A 17,456-nucleotide genomic window follows, 5' to 3' on the forward strand; every position below is an offset into this window, starting at 1 on the left:
TAAGTATATACATATAAAAAGCATGAATTATAATAATTAGAAGTAGTAGCTGTTGCACTAGTAATAGTATTCAATATTACAAGGATTTTTATACACTTCTAAATTGTTCTAAATATATATAGCTAATTTAGCTATGCATTTATAATGATAAAAATACATGTTTTATTATTTATTATTATTATTGTTGTTTCAGTATTTCAATAAGACTTTATTTTTGATTAAGAAATTGCCTAATATTTCCAAGTTTCCCATGTCCATATACATCCTGGATACCGCAGATGAGTTTCAATCGAAGGAAAAACCTGTTTTCTTTTCTCAATCAAAATGCCTTTTTGTCTGAGACAGTGGGAAACAAGTGCAAAAAACACATTTAAAAAGCATCACTGGCAGTAAACAGATTGACTGAGTTAAAGATCCAGTGATGCAAAGTTCAAATGTGTGCATATGAAACCAGAGAGAGCCAGGAACAAAATCAAGAGAAAGGAATCAGAATCAATATCGAAACTAGTCCCACAATGTGTTTCCAGCAAACCGAGCACTGTAACTCTACACGTTTCAGCAATATAGCTAAAGATTTTTAATTACTTTGCTCGGCAGCTGGAAAATGCCATAGTAGCCCAAAAGTTCACAAGGCCCCTTTCATTCAAACTCCAGTTATACAGGCAAGCGTCCAAGCCTGCCAACCACTAAGCATTCAGCTGGGCCTCCACCAGCGGGCCAAGTCGAGCAGACAGCCACAGCCATGCGCACAAGAGCGAGGGGCTTGCTGACACATCCACAACCCTGACGCAAGGCAGAAAAATGCACAGGCCCACTCCAGCCTTCTCTTTGCGGCCGAGTTTGAACGTACCCAACAATTACAGAGCTATTTTCTCTGGAAGGGCAATTCCCTGTTTATTGGTATCCGCCTGTCAAAGGCTCTCCCTGTCAATCCTCAGCAGGAACCTTCCCAGTGGTCAATGGGAGAAGATTGAGCTTAACTCGACAAAAATGAGTGGGATTCCGGTTTAGGCAAGCAGTGTTACTCTGGGCCGATCCACCAGCATCAGACAGGAGGGAAGCGGTTTCCAAAAGGATTAAAAACAAGATGGTAACTTGAGTGCTAGCTTGTAATTTTCCAATACCACCAGTTAAAAAAAAATGACAGTAGTGTTAAATGGAGGGAATAGATGTGCTGATGTGGCATTCGGACTAATGTTGTCACACTTTTTACTTAACTTTTACACAATATTTAACCTTTCCTGTGTGACAAGATGTCCCAGTCTTCTCTACTTGGTGGAATATTTGTGTCAGGAAGATAAAATTTGAATAAATCTATAAGAAAAAGCATCTACAGAAACAATGTTTACTGTGAAGAAACTGCATGAAATGTTTCTGAACAAACCTTAATAAAGCTTCTGTGGAAATAGGCATCCACTGCTCACACAGAAAAATAATTTGGTGCTTTTGGAAAACAGCTTCCACCCTAGTTTCATCACCTCACTCTCCCTTTGTTAGAGCTCGGAAATGCCTGAAGTTAGGAATGAAAATACTGGCATGTCCCTGCAGCTCAGTGAGAGAGAATATTTCTGCAGCTGCGGAATGAAGTCAGCTCATCAGAACAGAGCCAGCAGGCCAGGTTTCCTCCACAGATAACCATGTTAACCTAAAGAACATAAACACCCACCTCACGTTTCACCGCAAAAGCATGAGTGCCATGAGGTTACGAGGAAATCTATAGGAAGCACCGAACGCAATGCTTCAATTTCTGACAATACAAAAAAATGTGTCATGTATGTGCCTTCCAAATGACATCACATGTAATGTGAGATTGGATTCTGGTTTGCGTATTCACACTCACATTTACATGAAATCAAGAAATCTGTAGAACCAAACATCAATGAAAGGCTTTGAGAAATGCATGCTGGGAGCTCCATCAAATATAAGTCAACAGCAGGTTCAGGCCATCAATCTAACCTTCGGCATGCAAGAGGCACTGGCAGTCTGACACAAGAAATCTCTCAGCATTTTGCTTTGATTTGAATTCAGCTCCCACAGTTCAGATGTCACTGATACTTTGGCACATTTTGGATGTCAGAGGGACTACAAACGAGATTTTTATATAAATATAAATTTAACAAAGTAAAATATTTTCATGGTAAATAATTCCAAGGTAAAAAAAAAAAAAAAAAAACTGCGAGAAATTAATATATATAATAAAATATATATATATATATACAGTGTGTGTGTGTATATATATATATATAAATAAACACAATAGGCCTAATACACACATGTATATAAAAAACAAAAATACAGTGTGTGTGTATATATATATATATATATATATATAAATAAACACAATAGGCCTAATACACACATGTATATAAAAAACAAAAATACAGTGTGTGTGTATATATATATATATATATATATATAAATAAACACAATAGGCCTAATACACACATGTATATAAAAAACAAAAAAATAATTATAAAAGTAACTAATATACACACACAAATTTTCACGTTCAGTGTGAAAAGCCCTTGAGGTTGAAGACCTCCGAGTCAGAACAGATGTTTTCTGTAGTTGATGGCTGATTCAGTTTGCTCACGTCACTTAAATCAGCTAGGGTCAGACTCTTCTTTCAATTCAATTTGAACCACATATTATGTTGCAGCTCATAATAAAGCACCTGTCCAACTGGTGAGTGACTTTTTGTACTCACCAAAGCCAATTTTTACTTGCATTTGGCACGAGTGTTATTTTTGGAGCCTGACTGTATGTATATGACAGGGCTCATTCTCAGTGCCATGTGACCGTCTGTCGTTGCATACACTGTCAGCATGAGGAATGTGATCGTTGCCATGGAATGTGGTGGTATCATGACCTTATTGTCATTCCTTTCTGCTTTCTTATTAAGCACACTGCTCCCAGTAATTTTCGATGAGTCAAGCTGCCTGACTGACGCACTCCAATTAGGCCCTGGCTAGCAGAGCCCTTAACTCCAGCACACGCTGTACTTCAGGCACGCACGCAGCCGGGCCTTTTTAGCCAATGACAGCAGGGTGACGGTGATGACATCGAGATGGCCTGCTTGGGAGCCTGTGGGCCGCACTAAGGAGACTAAAATATCTTCGTTTGACAGACATGGATACATGGTGCTACGCGTGCAGCTGTCTAAATGTTGCCTCTTTTTGTCTCTTGCTGGCTCTAGCGCTATCTTTCTCTCTTGATCCCGCACTCACTCTCTTGCTCTCTCTCATTCAATCAACTTAAGCACACTGACTTTTTGTCTGCAGCTGAGGCAAGGGGTCAGCGTTCGGAGGCCAACCTTTAGACAAGCATTTGAGATGGATGAGGTTGGAGCGGTGACTGGAGCCTGAACACAACCCACAGACAATCTCAGACATTCTCAATTAATCAGGTCACGGTGCAGGGAATAACTCACTCTCTGGTATCTGGGTCTGGACGGTACAACAATCTGCTGCAGCTCATGCAGCTATTTGCCTCTCAAAACAGTTGAAACTGTGCTCGTGCATGTGTGAAATATCTGAGAACGTCAGCGGATAGCTTGTGACACTTAACCTTTATAGCTGAATGTGTCGTAATGCTAAGCATTACGACTTGGCTTCAAAACTCTAAGCAGTCATATTAATCTTACAAAAATGTATTCAAGTCTTGTTACACCATCTAAAATGAGAGCCAAGAGGAGCTACCTACTTAAACAACTGTCCTACATAAACACAACATAAAACACTACTCTTAAGTATAAATATTTTATTAATTAAATATTGTTATACATTTTTTCAAATTGGAGATGTCATGAAGTAGAAAGATCTTGGTGCCAAATATGAATGAATGAATAAATAAATTAAATTATATTATTATTATGGTTACTACTAAAAATATATAATAAAAAAAAAATTATACAGCATACAACATAAACATAAAATATAACATTATAAAACAATGAAAAACAAATGTTTAAAAATTATTATTATATATTATAATAATATACAATTCTAAAATGAGAGCCAAGAGGAGCTACCTACTTGAACCGCTGTCCTATTCCTGCCATCACTTCCATTCAAAGAGTTCTTGAACTCCTTAATTTAAGTGAAATTCCACACTGTAATCAGAAGTTTAATAGTCAGTTAGCTAGACCCTCTGCTAATTAAACACATATCAGAGGCCCCTTCTCCCTCCCTCTCTGTGCTTCATTAACACAAGCGCAAAGGCCTTAAACTCAGTCTGGATGTCTTTCAAGCTCTCCTCCTCTGAAGGTGTGGGGCTACAGGAGGCCCCGCTGGAGATGGAATAATTTTCATTCAGCTCTTGAATGCCCTGCTGCTTTAAAATGCATACCACATTCCTCTTTCCTTGTAGACATTCAGAGACATCCTTACTGACACTATAAAATTTCCCTATCATCTCAGAAATTAATTGCTTTGTTACTGCAGTTCTGAGAGAGTGAACGCCGCCTCACATCTGTGGGTCCTTCTGGGGGCCTTGAACCGAAGGTGGAAACGGGACTCAACCTGGGGAGTCCGGGGTGGGGGAAACCAAGAAACTTGGAACATCTGTCTTTCTTTATGGGGTCTATAAAGAGCTCAGAGTTGGAAGAAGTGAATGAAAATATATGATTGGAGGAGTAGTATGATTACGCTGGATGTAATGCGTCGGGATGACTGCTGTCAGATACAAGCAAAATGTAGGTTTGTCAAATGAGAGCATCCAATCTGGTGCACACCGCCTGCTACGGATCACACATAAAAACTGGAAGTGCAATAAATACACATTTTAATGTTGGTCTGGGCAGAATCACAATAGGCTCAGATTTTCTATCCAACAGACTGCATCCGTAAATCAACTCCAGATAGTTCTGCCAGCGAGCAACACCAATAACGTGAACGTCCTAAATCAGCAAATAAATGAGAGAAATTCTTATAATCAGTGCAGCTGGATGAGACAGTATTTTCTGATAATTCAAGGCTTTGTTTGAGTACAGCCTCCACCCCAATAGTTCTCAAGCGCTTCCAGGGATTCAGACCAGAACAACTACTAGGAAGCTACTGGCTCCAAGTATGAAATATTTTGGATCCAAGTGACTTTTTTTAGATGTCTGAGGGAAAACAAGCTGAAGGATCAATTCACATTGTAGATTTGGTAGAATATTTCTAAAACCAAACCAAAACAAAACAAAACGACAAGCATAAAAGTAACACCACTATAATGGTGCTTATTTAATTTTTAATCCAAAAGAACTGAAAAATGATTCAGTGAGTGAGTCAGTAACAGCTTGGAGTGACTCACTGGATAAATGAGCATGATTCAAACCACCATTCTGAATCTTTCTAACTGGCTCAGTAAAAAGAAGGGGGGAAAAAGAAAAAAAGGAAATGGGTTAATTTTGGATCTTCCTAGATTTTATACTGTCTTATTATAATTTGACAATATAAAATATAAAACTGATCTTTGACAGTCTCTATATTAAAAAGATGTTCCAGATTTCTCTTATGCATATGCACACCATGAGAGACTATATTCTCATACATCTCAATCTGTGCAACACTGTGTGCTAGTGATAATATCTGGAGACGCATTCAGATAAGTAATTCGCATATCCTGTGCAGATGAATAGTATGCAGGTTTGTAATTGTGTAAGCAATGCAGCGATTTGTTTTTGTTCACTCAGACCCTGAGGGCTAGCACTCTTCACACGGCACAGGCCGGAACTGCCAGGAACTACACAATTTGTGATATTATTCAAATGAGCACATTGTTTTCCTGTTTACTGACACGAATTGGAGGGGAAACACAACTCAACAAGATTAAATCATTCAGAAACAATCAGCCTCTGCGTGAAAGTAGCATTTGAAATGTATTGCTCAAATTATTGAGAGCCATTAATGCATGTGTCCACTCTTAATGCACTGTATATTACACTCATTCATCATGGCTGCATGGCCTGGCAGGCTAACAGAAAACATCTTTTGTAATCATATAGCTTCCTGTCAAGAGTAGCAAACACGTCTGTGCATTTAATGATTCAGATGTTAGTTTATTGGCGAGTAACTGACATGGATATCTTGACTGCCATGGCAACATATGCGTAACAATTTCAAATGGTTTTTAAAGTAAAGTCAAGCTTTTGTGAGATAATTAATAATGTTCTAGCTATTCTTTTCCACACAGATCACAATAATCAAAACCTAACAGCTTTGAAGTTCCAAAAAAGACAAATTTTTCCAGTGAGCAGAGTTTCGAAAATCAATAGGTTACAAGACTACATGCATGCTCAAATGTATGCTGTGTTCTTGACTATCAGCTTTGGCATAGTGTCAAACTCTGACCCCTATCAGGATGCTAGCAGTCATTGGCATAAACGCAACACAGATGCACAGTCCTCAGCCTCTTCACCTCCAGAAGGGAGATGAAGAACATCCCAGCCTAAGCTTTAATTTCCCTTCCACACAAAAAACATATTTCCAGAGGAATCACCACATCTGTCCCGCATTGAACAGTCAGTGCTCTTCATGAATGCACTTTTGGCATGGATAAAAGGGATATTTCAGCTTGTTTCAACACCTTCCATTCAAAAGGGGTGTTGAACTTAATCTGAGCCAACAATGAAAAAAAGTAAAGTAACTTGATGGCAAACCTCCATTAACAACAACAAAGTGCCAGTATATAGGCAATTCTTGGCAAAGCTGTATTATTTGACTGAGAGCGAGTCTGATGTATTACAGTAGCAGCTTTGTTTCATAGGGGTTTTTTTTGGTGATAAATCAGTTTTTGGTTGACGCATATTAGGTGCACAAATTTACAGTCAAACAAACTGCGGTAATAAATCAAACGTTCAGAAGTCAGGTTCATTTCTATGAATCGGTTCATTCAGATGAACGAAAATTCAGTTTATTTTAAATGATTCACCAATTCATTATCTGAAAATAACTATCAGAAGAGCATTTTTATAGTCTTTGTTGGGAAATATTTACTTAGATGCTGCTGTTCTCAACTTCAACTTAATTAGGCTGTTTTCTAGTTTATTAGAAGTTTTTTGTGTAAATTTAAGTTAATTGCTGTGACTAATTAAGATCATTGATGTTTTTGTGCTAGATAAATACTTGCACAAAAACAAAAAGGCAAACATGAATGAATATAAATCACAGTTACACTACTGTTCAGACGTTTGGGGTCAGTAAGATCAGGGTCTTTTTTAATACTTTCATTCAGCAAAAATAATAGTAAAGACATTTATAATGTTACAAAAAATTATTCCTCACATAAATGCTGTTATTATGAACTTTCTAATCGTTAAAGAGTCCCAAAAAAATCATCGCATTTCCAAAAAAATATTAAACACAACTGATTCAAAAATTTATAGGAAATGTATCTTGAGTGATTTCTAAAAGATCATGTGACACTTAAGACTGAAATAATAGACCTTAGTCAGGGTAGTGTCATGTTTAATTTTTGACAGGAAGGGAAACAAGTCTGTGAGGGATACAAGTACAGGGCGTTCAATGGATTGTACTGTTGATTAACGACATACCGATAGTTCAGCTGACGAAACGTCTTTCGGAAAAAAAAGTTCAGTAGAAAACAAAAAAACCCTATAAAACTGAGTTTGGCAAAAAATTATGTGATCTATGACCTTGATTCAGTGTGTGTCATTGTAAAGACTGAGTCTATCCCTCACAGCCTAATTTCATTCGCATTAAATTCAATATGGCATCTAACCTGACTAAGGCCTATGCTTTTATTTATGAATATATATTAAAATAAAAAAGGTGTTTTAACTTGTAGCAATATTTTAAAATATATGAAGCCTTGGTAAATATAAAGTTCATTCAAAACGTATATAAAAAATCTTACCAACCCCAAACTTTTGAATGGTAGTGTATATATTTAAAAAGTTATTGTCCCTTAAAGCAGTCATATGATGTTGCTAAAAAGAAATTTTTTTTGTGTATTTGGTGTAATGAAATGTGTTTATGCGGTTTAAAGTTCAAAAAACACATTATTTTCCACATACTGTACATTTCTCCTCTATGCCTTTCTGAAACGCATCGATTTTTACAAAGCTCATCGGTCTGAAAAGCTATCCAGTGCGTTGTGATTGGCCAAATACCTCAAGCGTGTGATGGAAATGTTACGCCCCTTACCATACTGTGATGCCCTGTCCGGCTGGAGTGACGATTCAAAAACATGAAAACCCATTACAAACGAGGCATTTGTTGCATCCAGTGGGGACATAATTACTGATTATAATGACTTATACTGTCTTTTTACGCGTTGTGTTGCATCGTGCCGCGTAAACATAAAACCATGTCTGCATTTGTGATTGGAGAAATGACAAACAAGCACTACTCAAAACTCGCGTTTGAATCATCAGTGGCAAACCATTTAAATGAAAACGTACTTACAGTCTGTGAGTCAGAACAGCCGGCATTGTAGTCTACTCTTCCAGGATCAGTAAACAGTCCTCCATAAAATATGCTGCACACAAATTAATATTTGGGTTGAACTGTTCTGGAACAGTGTTGTAAATACAACTTAACCACTGATTTCTAGTCGTGTCCTCTTTTGGAAGACCAAACAAAGTAGTTTCGCTTTCACAACGAAACACACGGCGGGTTAGAGTGAGCGGCGGCCGGAGGTCTAGAGTGAACGGAGGCCGGAGGGCTAGAGTGAGCGGTGGTGGGTGGCCTAGAGTGAGCAGAGGCCGGAGGGCTAGAGTGAGCGGCGGCGGGTGGGCTTGAGAATGGCGCGGCCAGCGGATTTGACGAAGGAGCGGCCGGTGGGCTTGCGGCAACCACATGTGACGACCCCGGGCTAGACTCCGCTTCGTCCACGGTGAAAGCTGATCCAACGATCCACAGCGTGAAGTTGATGTATTCCCTCAGCGACCAGCACGGATCAGCTCCAGGCATGACGAAGCGGATATCGTCCTCTTTTGGAAGGCCAAACAAAGTAGTTTCACTTTCATAACGAAACACACAGCACCTTCATGACATGGCGGCAGCAACAATACTACAGCGAGAATAAAAGTTATGCCTTCTTTCTTTGTGTGAACATTTTGGGAGGCGTTATGCAAATCTTCCCACATCGTGACGTAGACATGTGGGTGCGTGTTAGAACGAGCCGTTTTAGGTAGGTGTGGTTGACTCTTAACTTTTATAAAGAATATCTCTTTGGATTTGAGACTTTAGTCTTTGCAACTTTACCAGATCTTCTTTATGCACCAAGAGCTTGTAACACTTCAAAGAGAAAGGAAAAATTGAAATCGCATCATATGACCTCTTTAAAATAGCTTTAAAGTGGTTACTTATTCTTAGTAACTTGTAGTGTATAGCTAACTACTTCAAATTATAGCTTCACTATAGTTTAAATACTTAAAGCACAAGTAGATTTCAGCTTGGAAAACTACAGTTTTAGTACACTGCTACTACTGGCCGAGGCTCTGCTATTATCAACGGAGAACACAGTAATTCACAGAGGTAAAGACTACCTTCCCACTGATCGAAAAGAGAAACATAGAATTGGGAGTGTTCTTCATCTCAGATGTGTTTTCCTCCTGTAACTGCGCAGGCTTGATATCAAAGAGAAGAGAATCCTGGGTGCAACAGGAGCTGGGATGTTGATGTTAATTCCTATGGTGTGAGCTAATCCTAAGAGTGCTGACATCCTTTTTCTTTATCAATCACACCATGTGGCTTGTACACATGCCCAGAGAAAACTTCACCGTCAAAGTTATTTCTTACTGTGGTGCTTTATCATGTGGTATGGGAGACAATGAAGACATAAATATCACCTGAATGCAAAACATCTTCCATCTAGATTAAAAAAAAAAAAAAGAGGTGGCTAGACTTGAAAACTAATGACGGTGTCATTCTGCACCACTAAATAATGGCAGTTTTCAAACAGGCTATCAAACTGTGCCACTGTTTGGTCAAACCGACTGCCCTGCCCCTAAACTCACACGAACATTTGGGCCAATGTTGTTTTTTAGGGTTGGGTTGTTCAAACAGAGTAATATATTACGTTAAAATTACAAAATTACACACTTAAGCTTTAAATTACATTTTAAAATATATAAATACATAAATAATGTGGGCAAATTGTTCTCGAAAAAGTAAATCACCAGCTACATAGCCATGTTAGAAGAGCTACACAATGTAAGAGGCAAGTCACAATGTTGAAAAATGAGGGTGGAGGATTACCACGCAACAATCCATCACGCTCCCTAAGGTTGCAAAACTGGGCTTTTGGTAGTACCTAGGATAGCAAAGTCCACTAAAGGAGGTAGAGATTTTTACGCAGCGCATTTCATTTCATTCATCATCAAGTGCACTCGTTCCTGTTGGTGTTGTCAATCTGGCAACCTGCGTGCGCGTCAAGTCTGAGGAGGAGGGGCCGGGTGAAAAAACCCCTCTCCAATATTTTGAATTTGGACTGCAATACCTAGTTCAACCACTCGGTGTCAATCCTACATAAAAGGTGGGGGGGGGGGGTAAGCGCTATCATTGTGTAAAGCACCCGCCGCTCGTTTCACAGAAATTTGTTTTCCTCCACGAATTTCTAAGAGTGGTATTGGGGAGAACAGCCAAACACGCAATAAGACAAATGTTTACGAAACGGCAACAAGGCCTCTCCATCATATCGACACGCAACTCTCTGAGGTCATGGAAATATTTTCCTGGTGCAAGTCAAAAAATAAGAAACATTTGAAGTGAGAAACCCAAGCCCTTGTCATTTGATCTCTTTCCCCCTTTCTTTCTTCTCTGTTGTTCCATTATGCAGGTGCTGGAGGCCTGAGGGTACGAGGCATCCGCGGGACTGTGTGCAGATGCAGCTACCCTGCGCATAAACACTACCAGACGTCCATCCAGCCCAGCTCTGCTCCACCGTATATTACTCACAGGCTTCCAATTTGGCCAAATCAACCCAACATGTTCCTCTATGCTCCCCGCGCTCCCATGAAAAGGCATAATCGTACGGGATATGTAAACATCTCGCAGCTTATGGCAGAGGACGGGAATGACCCGCTGCCGGTACAGAGGACAATGTGCAAAGTCAAACGTTATCCAGATGTTACGTACTTTGTTCTAAGCCGCTTGAAATGCTGTTACTGTCTGGTGATTTGTCATGAGTTTTGAGACAGTGGGAGTCATATTTACATACACTCATAGTGACCATATGAAAGTCTCCTTATCAACATTTCTGCTTTAGAACTAGGGGGTCAAACTGAATTTCTTTTAAATAGTCGATGCTGATATGTAGAATGACATACATAAGTTGCTGAATTCATCAGAGCAGCTGCAGAGAAAGTAGTGTGTTGCAAGTTACATATAAAGACCGGTTGTGCTTGATGAAGATTCAAGACCGGCCTGGTTTACATCCTAGTCCTGTTTTCCTTCTTTTTCCCTAATGGTGGTATCATTTTGGTTATCTGTTAAGAATAACCTAAAGAGGTTGCCACCATTTAGTAAACTGTGGACTAGCTTTGGCTCTTCCTGCTGACTTAAATGGTGATGTTTCCCATTTGTCAGTTGATGGCCTTTCATTTTTAACCAGAAATGTGCACGCTGCTTTTCTGATGTTCACTGAAGTTTTCAGTGTCTTTTTCCCCCGTCACTTGAAATGTTTCCGTTTTGAATCGTTGTTACCAAAGGCGAGACACGTGAGGAAAAAATAAACGATCAGTTGTGGGTTTATACTGTCATAAATTGCAAACAATTCATTGCTGAACTTTTACTGGAATTACTGGAAATGAAATGAAATTACTGGTTGATATGTCCTGATCTGAATAAAGTTTACACACACTTTTGGTCCGTGAATTAGATCTTGCTCGGGACGCGCGCTGTCTGTGGAGGTTTGGCCAGGACCGGTTCCAGAATTAAATCAACATATTTTATGTTCCGTCCATTGCCAATCACTGCTATTTCGAGAGTGAATCCCGCATACGTATGCAGAAGTCATTCCCAAAACTTTGCAGGGTGTAGCCTATGTGTTCGAAAAACTAAAGTTTCATACAAATTCTAAATGGATTATACCATAGAAAGTGTGCAAAGCGCACTCGCTTTATCACAAAAAAGTGTCACACATCTTCGTTCATCACGATCTTACAAAGTTCGGTTATAATCAATGAAGCTCTCTAAACTGCACATTGAATCTGTTATTTACATCGCGTCTGCACTTAGTCATGAGATGATTCACGAGCATGCAAAACTGCACTTAAAAACTGCCGCGCTTTCAGAGGTGAGTGAATTCTGACAAAACGTTTCTGATTGGTCATTGCGTTCAAGAAATCAACAGATATATCTGTGATTGGTTACATTGCTCAACGCTGCAAAAACACGGTGAGGGTATTTAGCACTTGGCTAAGCGATCCAATTGCAGCGGGGCCGCCATCAGGGATTCCATGACTAACAATGTCGCCGCGCACAGCCATATACTTTGGCCTTAACTAATAGAGCTGTGAGTACTTTGGACAAAAAGGCACAGGAAACACTGCCTTAATCAAAATGCAAAAAGTTACTAAAAGACAATAAATTAGCTGTACAGAAAGGACGAACATCTAAATTTACAGCCACTAATAATGAACAAAACAAAAACACTGAGCCATGAAATTTAAAGACAAATGACATCAAATTTAAAGGAATGCCGACCTGTGTGTTCTGCAAGCTGGGAGTAACGTCAGCAGCCCCCCCTCCACCTCCCCCTCCCCTCCCTTCATATAGTCTGTGGGGAAGGTCCCTCTGCAAGCTCCCGTCTACACTAGGGTCCACCGCACCTGCGAAAAAATAAAAGACACGTTACACCTTCAGCTTGAAATTAGAGTATCCTCCCAGGACCGCTCTCCAAACCAGAGTAATTCACTTCACACGCACACCCCTGACGATCTGACATTTTCCGCTCTACTGATGTATCCCGCACAGGTCTGGTATGGCATGTTTTGTTTGTGTTGCGCTGGGGAGTTTTCAGCGAGAGCGACATCAAATGCAGCCACCCTGGGGTGTCTGGGAGTAGAGACTCCTGCTATAACCCGCTTCCCTCTGCTCACAAACTGCGTCCTTCCGAAAGGTTATCATAGAGCTGCTTTGTTGCTCCTAATCCAAAATTCATTACATATAGCAGTTACCACACTTTAATACGATACGTTTCCTGAACGGCTGGGTGAGCTCCTTCACAGTTCGCTGGGAGGTAAGGACAACGTAAAACAGAGGGTAAAATGGACAGAGATGCTTTGTGAAATTGCAAAAGCATCATAAACATGTAGAGCGGTATGTCTCAGCAGCAAATCTAATTTACTGACCTCGCAACCGATCGCACATTGCCAGGTAAGCCAATTAAGTGCCTATTAACCCTGTATAAGTGATAGGGGTGGAGAATCTTTGGTTTCTTGGCATGAACGACCACCCTGTGACAGGAGTACCGGGGCCGCTTTCTGAGTGACAGCAACGGGAAGGTCAGCCAGTAATGTGCGGCATGAATGTGCAAGTGAGAATGACAGGGCCCTCTCATCGTACCCGGCTCGAATAGCTGCTAACTGGATTGGATGGCCGACCATCACATCTCTATGAGCATGATACACATATGTTCTAAGCTGACAAGAACAGGATCAGTGGATGACGATGTGCAGCAATGCCTGCGATGGAGCAAACACTGGAACACTGAGTCTCTGTTGTGCTGGTCAAATTGCAAAAGTAAGACATAAGAAGAAGAGCCAAGTTTCTAACTTATCCAAGCAGCTGTTTCAAAGCAGTTTTTTGGACCTCATCTAAACCAAGAGGGATCCACATCCTCACTGACATGCATATCATTTGGACATTTCTACCTTGCGAGTAAATTACTCACCAATGCGACTAAATTTTGTGACAGGCGACTAAATTTCTATTGATAGCAATTGGCTAATCAACTGAGTGAGTTAGATGCTAAGAATATGTTTTGCACAGATATATTTTCACTCACCTACACTTGAACACTCTATGCATGTGAGAGTTTCACTATTCCTATGGATGTGCAACATATTCTGAAGCATCATAAACTGACTTAGTATAGGTAAATGGTTCTTTCTTGTTGTTTTTTCTAGGGATGCACGATATATCGGCCACCATATCGGTATCGGCCCATATCGGCTCATTTTTTCTGTTATCGGTATCGGCCTGATAAGAAAATTTTGCCGTTGGATATAGATTTATCGGCCAACATATCGGTTATCGGCTTTCAAAAATAAAGAATAATCGGTTATCGGTATCGGCCAAAATTTTCATATCGGTGCATCCCTAGTTTTTTCAGAAATTTTCTGTTGCTTTGTTAAATCTGTTTGAGCGAACACAGACAGCATGATTAATATTCATTAACCCAGGAGCCCATCAGACCTTAGTCAATTTTATAATATTATTAGTTGCAGAATTCACAGTAGTATTATTGTTTTGTTTGTTTTTTTGTTTTTTACAGAAATACTGAATGACAATATCTCAAGTAATAGTTCCAAGTAAAAGTTCTGTTTAATATGACATATGCATTCATACATTTTCATTCATACATGATTGAACTTTAGAACTAAAACATGACAATCTTAAAAAAAAAATTTAAGACCGATATAGGTTTTTTGGGGCCGATACCGATACCAGGGAGTAAAAAAAGGCAGATACTATTCTTTGTGTATATTATATTATAGTACAGTACCAGTACTTTCCCATTCGTGTGTCCAAACATTTGACTGGTACTATATATAGAATACAGTATAAACATAAACAGAATATATATACATAAACACATTTTTTGCAATGATCACTCAAATGTGGTGATCAAACACTTATAATGGTGACAGGAGATATGTAAGGGCATTTAACAATTTAACAATAAACTTGCGATGAGTGCGATGCACAAAGTAACGAGGTGTTAGTTGTAAGACACGTGGTTTGAATATTTATTTTACCATAGTAACATTTAAATTCTGGCTTAAGTAAATTTTTTATCTCAGTTTTTATTATTCATTTAAAATGAGACAAATCTGCTATTATTTTAATCTCCAATCTGTTATTTCAATGTTTAATGTTTAGAAATTATTATTTCAAGACATGTAAAGCATGTTTGCTCGTTTATGTGGGCCGTCCCAAGCATGGTTGCAATCAAACTCCAAAATCAGATTATTTTTAATTCTTAAAAAACACCATAATTCTTATTTGGAGACCTCCTTACTGAAGTGAAAGTGTTGACTGGTGTCACTATCTTGCGAACGCGCGGGCGGATCTCCACCAAATTCGGGGAATTCCTTCAGCTCGAGAAGCCCTCTCGAACGCCACCCTCCGCGCGTCGGTAGCCCCCCAGGGATCGCTAGATCGGTCGGCGCCGGACCGCGAATTTAACCACCCGTAACTCCCGAACCTCGAATGCCATCAACGCGGCGGTGGTCTCAATCGAGACGTACACTCGATTCGCGTTCGAGAGGGTTCCTCGAGCTGAAGGGATCCCCCGAATTTGGTGCGGATTCACCGCGCCGTTACGGAGATATGACCGTTCAAAGTTTCAATGGTTTTCCATTGACTTAATCTTTAAAGCGTTTCATCCAGGTCGCCAGTAGCAAACAATGGAGCACGCTCTTCTGGTCAAACTAAGTAATTACACCATTTCAAGCATTTTATCTGCATTATATGTTCTGTAAAAAAAAAAATTCATATCGGTGGCATATCGGCGGCATATTCGCCGATACGATATACCGGCGACAGGCTCATATCGGCCGATAATATCGGCAAAACAATATATCGGTCTGGCTCTAATATATTTAGAAATATTTATTTACTGGCCAATGGCAATTTGATTGCCAATGTGTGTGTAGAGGGTTGACTTCTTAAAAATCCAAAACTTACATTGAATAAGCAGTTTTGAGTCATAATTAGGGACCAGAATATCACTTGTGAATGGGTTCTTTGACTTTGGCCAACTAGCAATGACCTACTAAACTACCAAAACACCCTAAAAACCACATAGCAACATAGAAAACACACTCTGAACACAATAGCAATCACAAAGCAACAACATGGCAAACATCTACAACACCCGGACAACATGCCAACAACTTTGGATGGGTAGGTGAACTTAAATCATAAACCAATATAAATAATCAGTGCAAGGATTCTACTTTAGCAACTACTTTATTCTTTGTGCAAGTGGAACAATTGACCATTTTACAGAAACACAATTAGAGGCTGTGAAATTAATACATGCTTCATTCCAGGGGAGGAAGATTGCCATTTCTGCATATTTGAACCCACTAGAAGGCAATCACTGAAATATGCAAACATTCATGAGAAAATAAATGTAGTGGAAAATTTGGTGCATATCTGCAATCAAGTTTCATGTGCAGATCTAGGAAGAAAGAAGGGAGCTAAGGCAAATCAAACTGATATTGAGTATCAACTGTTTCTCAATGAGGTTTCAAAAAGCCCTCAAAAACATGCTTGAGTAATAGCATGTTTCAAAATGAGAGATTATTGGAAGTGTCAATACAGTTACTGATACGGAGAAAACATCTGCATTTGCTTTTAAAATGTGTCGATCCTCTGCGATCACTCTTTAAGAAGTGCTATATACAAGTCATTTTCCACTCACAAGCATTGGAAAAGTGCCTTTCAACTGCTTTCAGGCCTGTTCTGACAAATTCATGGACAACAATTGGGAAAAAACCATACTAAACGCATAAAATAGAATGAAATTAACCATATAATTATCTTTTATATAGCCCAGTATTTGCCAAAGGGATTTCCTTGCATTGAAAGAAACAACAGTAGCATAATATTTTTTCATTTACACATGATATCCCTAGACTTTATTCAAACATCCATGTACTCTTCAACCTTGCACAATTCCACTGATTTGCTTCAACCCTTCAAAACCATGACCTTTCTCCAACCTCTAAATGCTGTGAACTACAGTAGACGACACGCTCCTGCATGCATGTAATTCTCTGCATCCAAAAATTCGGGCATAATTCTAAAAGAACCAGTTATTTTCACATAACACACCCTCAATTCAATTTAAACAGACTACTAAATGTTGAGTCATGACATGCAGAAAGAAAGAAAAATCAATGCAGCCAGCAGTGCAAACAGTTGATAATTGCGAATGGAAGTAGGGGGTGGGAGTGCAAACATCATTTGTTAAGGTGAAACAGTACAGTTCCACACTACAGACAAGAGTCGGGTGGCAGAACCCTGCCAAAAGCAATAATTGATCATTTACATGCAAATAGAGAAAGCAAAAAATGAGCGTTTTGAAGTGCCGCGTCGCACAGGCATTCAGCAAAATCAATTCTCACTCTGAAGGAACCGTTTTCCTCAGCCGGAGATAATGTGCCACACTATGGGTTGTCAGATACTTATCAGAGGGAAATTAGCTAAGGAATACTCCCCCCCCCCCCCACCCCACCCCCCCCGAAAACAAACAAGTCCAGCGGTCCACCT

At 39.5% G+C, this 17,456-nt stretch overlaps 1 protein-coding gene across 3 annotated transcripts in view; it reads right to left on the bottom strand.

Annotated features, from left to right (window-relative positions):
• Positions 1–17,456, bottom strand: part of LOC107588626 (zinc finger MIZ domain-containing protein 1-like) — a 136,852-nt gene that overhangs the window by 87,535 nt on the left and 31,861 nt on the right. For all 3 annotated transcript variants that reach the window (XM_016276790.1, XM_016276786.1, XM_016276789.1), the window contains exon 2: positions 12,657–12,781. The gene's annotated coding sequence lies outside the window, so the exon portion shown is untranslated. The remainder of the gene's footprint in view (positions 1–12,656; positions 12,782–17,456) is intronic.

This window comes from Sinocyclocheilus grahami, unplaced genomic scaffold, assembly GCF_001515645.1.
Source record: "Sinocyclocheilus grahami isolate Dianchi unplaced genomic scaffold, SAMN03320097.WGS_v1.1 scaffold106.1, whole genome shotgun sequence".
Lineage (NCBI taxonomy): Eukaryota > Metazoa > Chordata > Actinopteri > Cypriniformes > Cyprinidae > Sinocyclocheilus > Sinocyclocheilus grahami.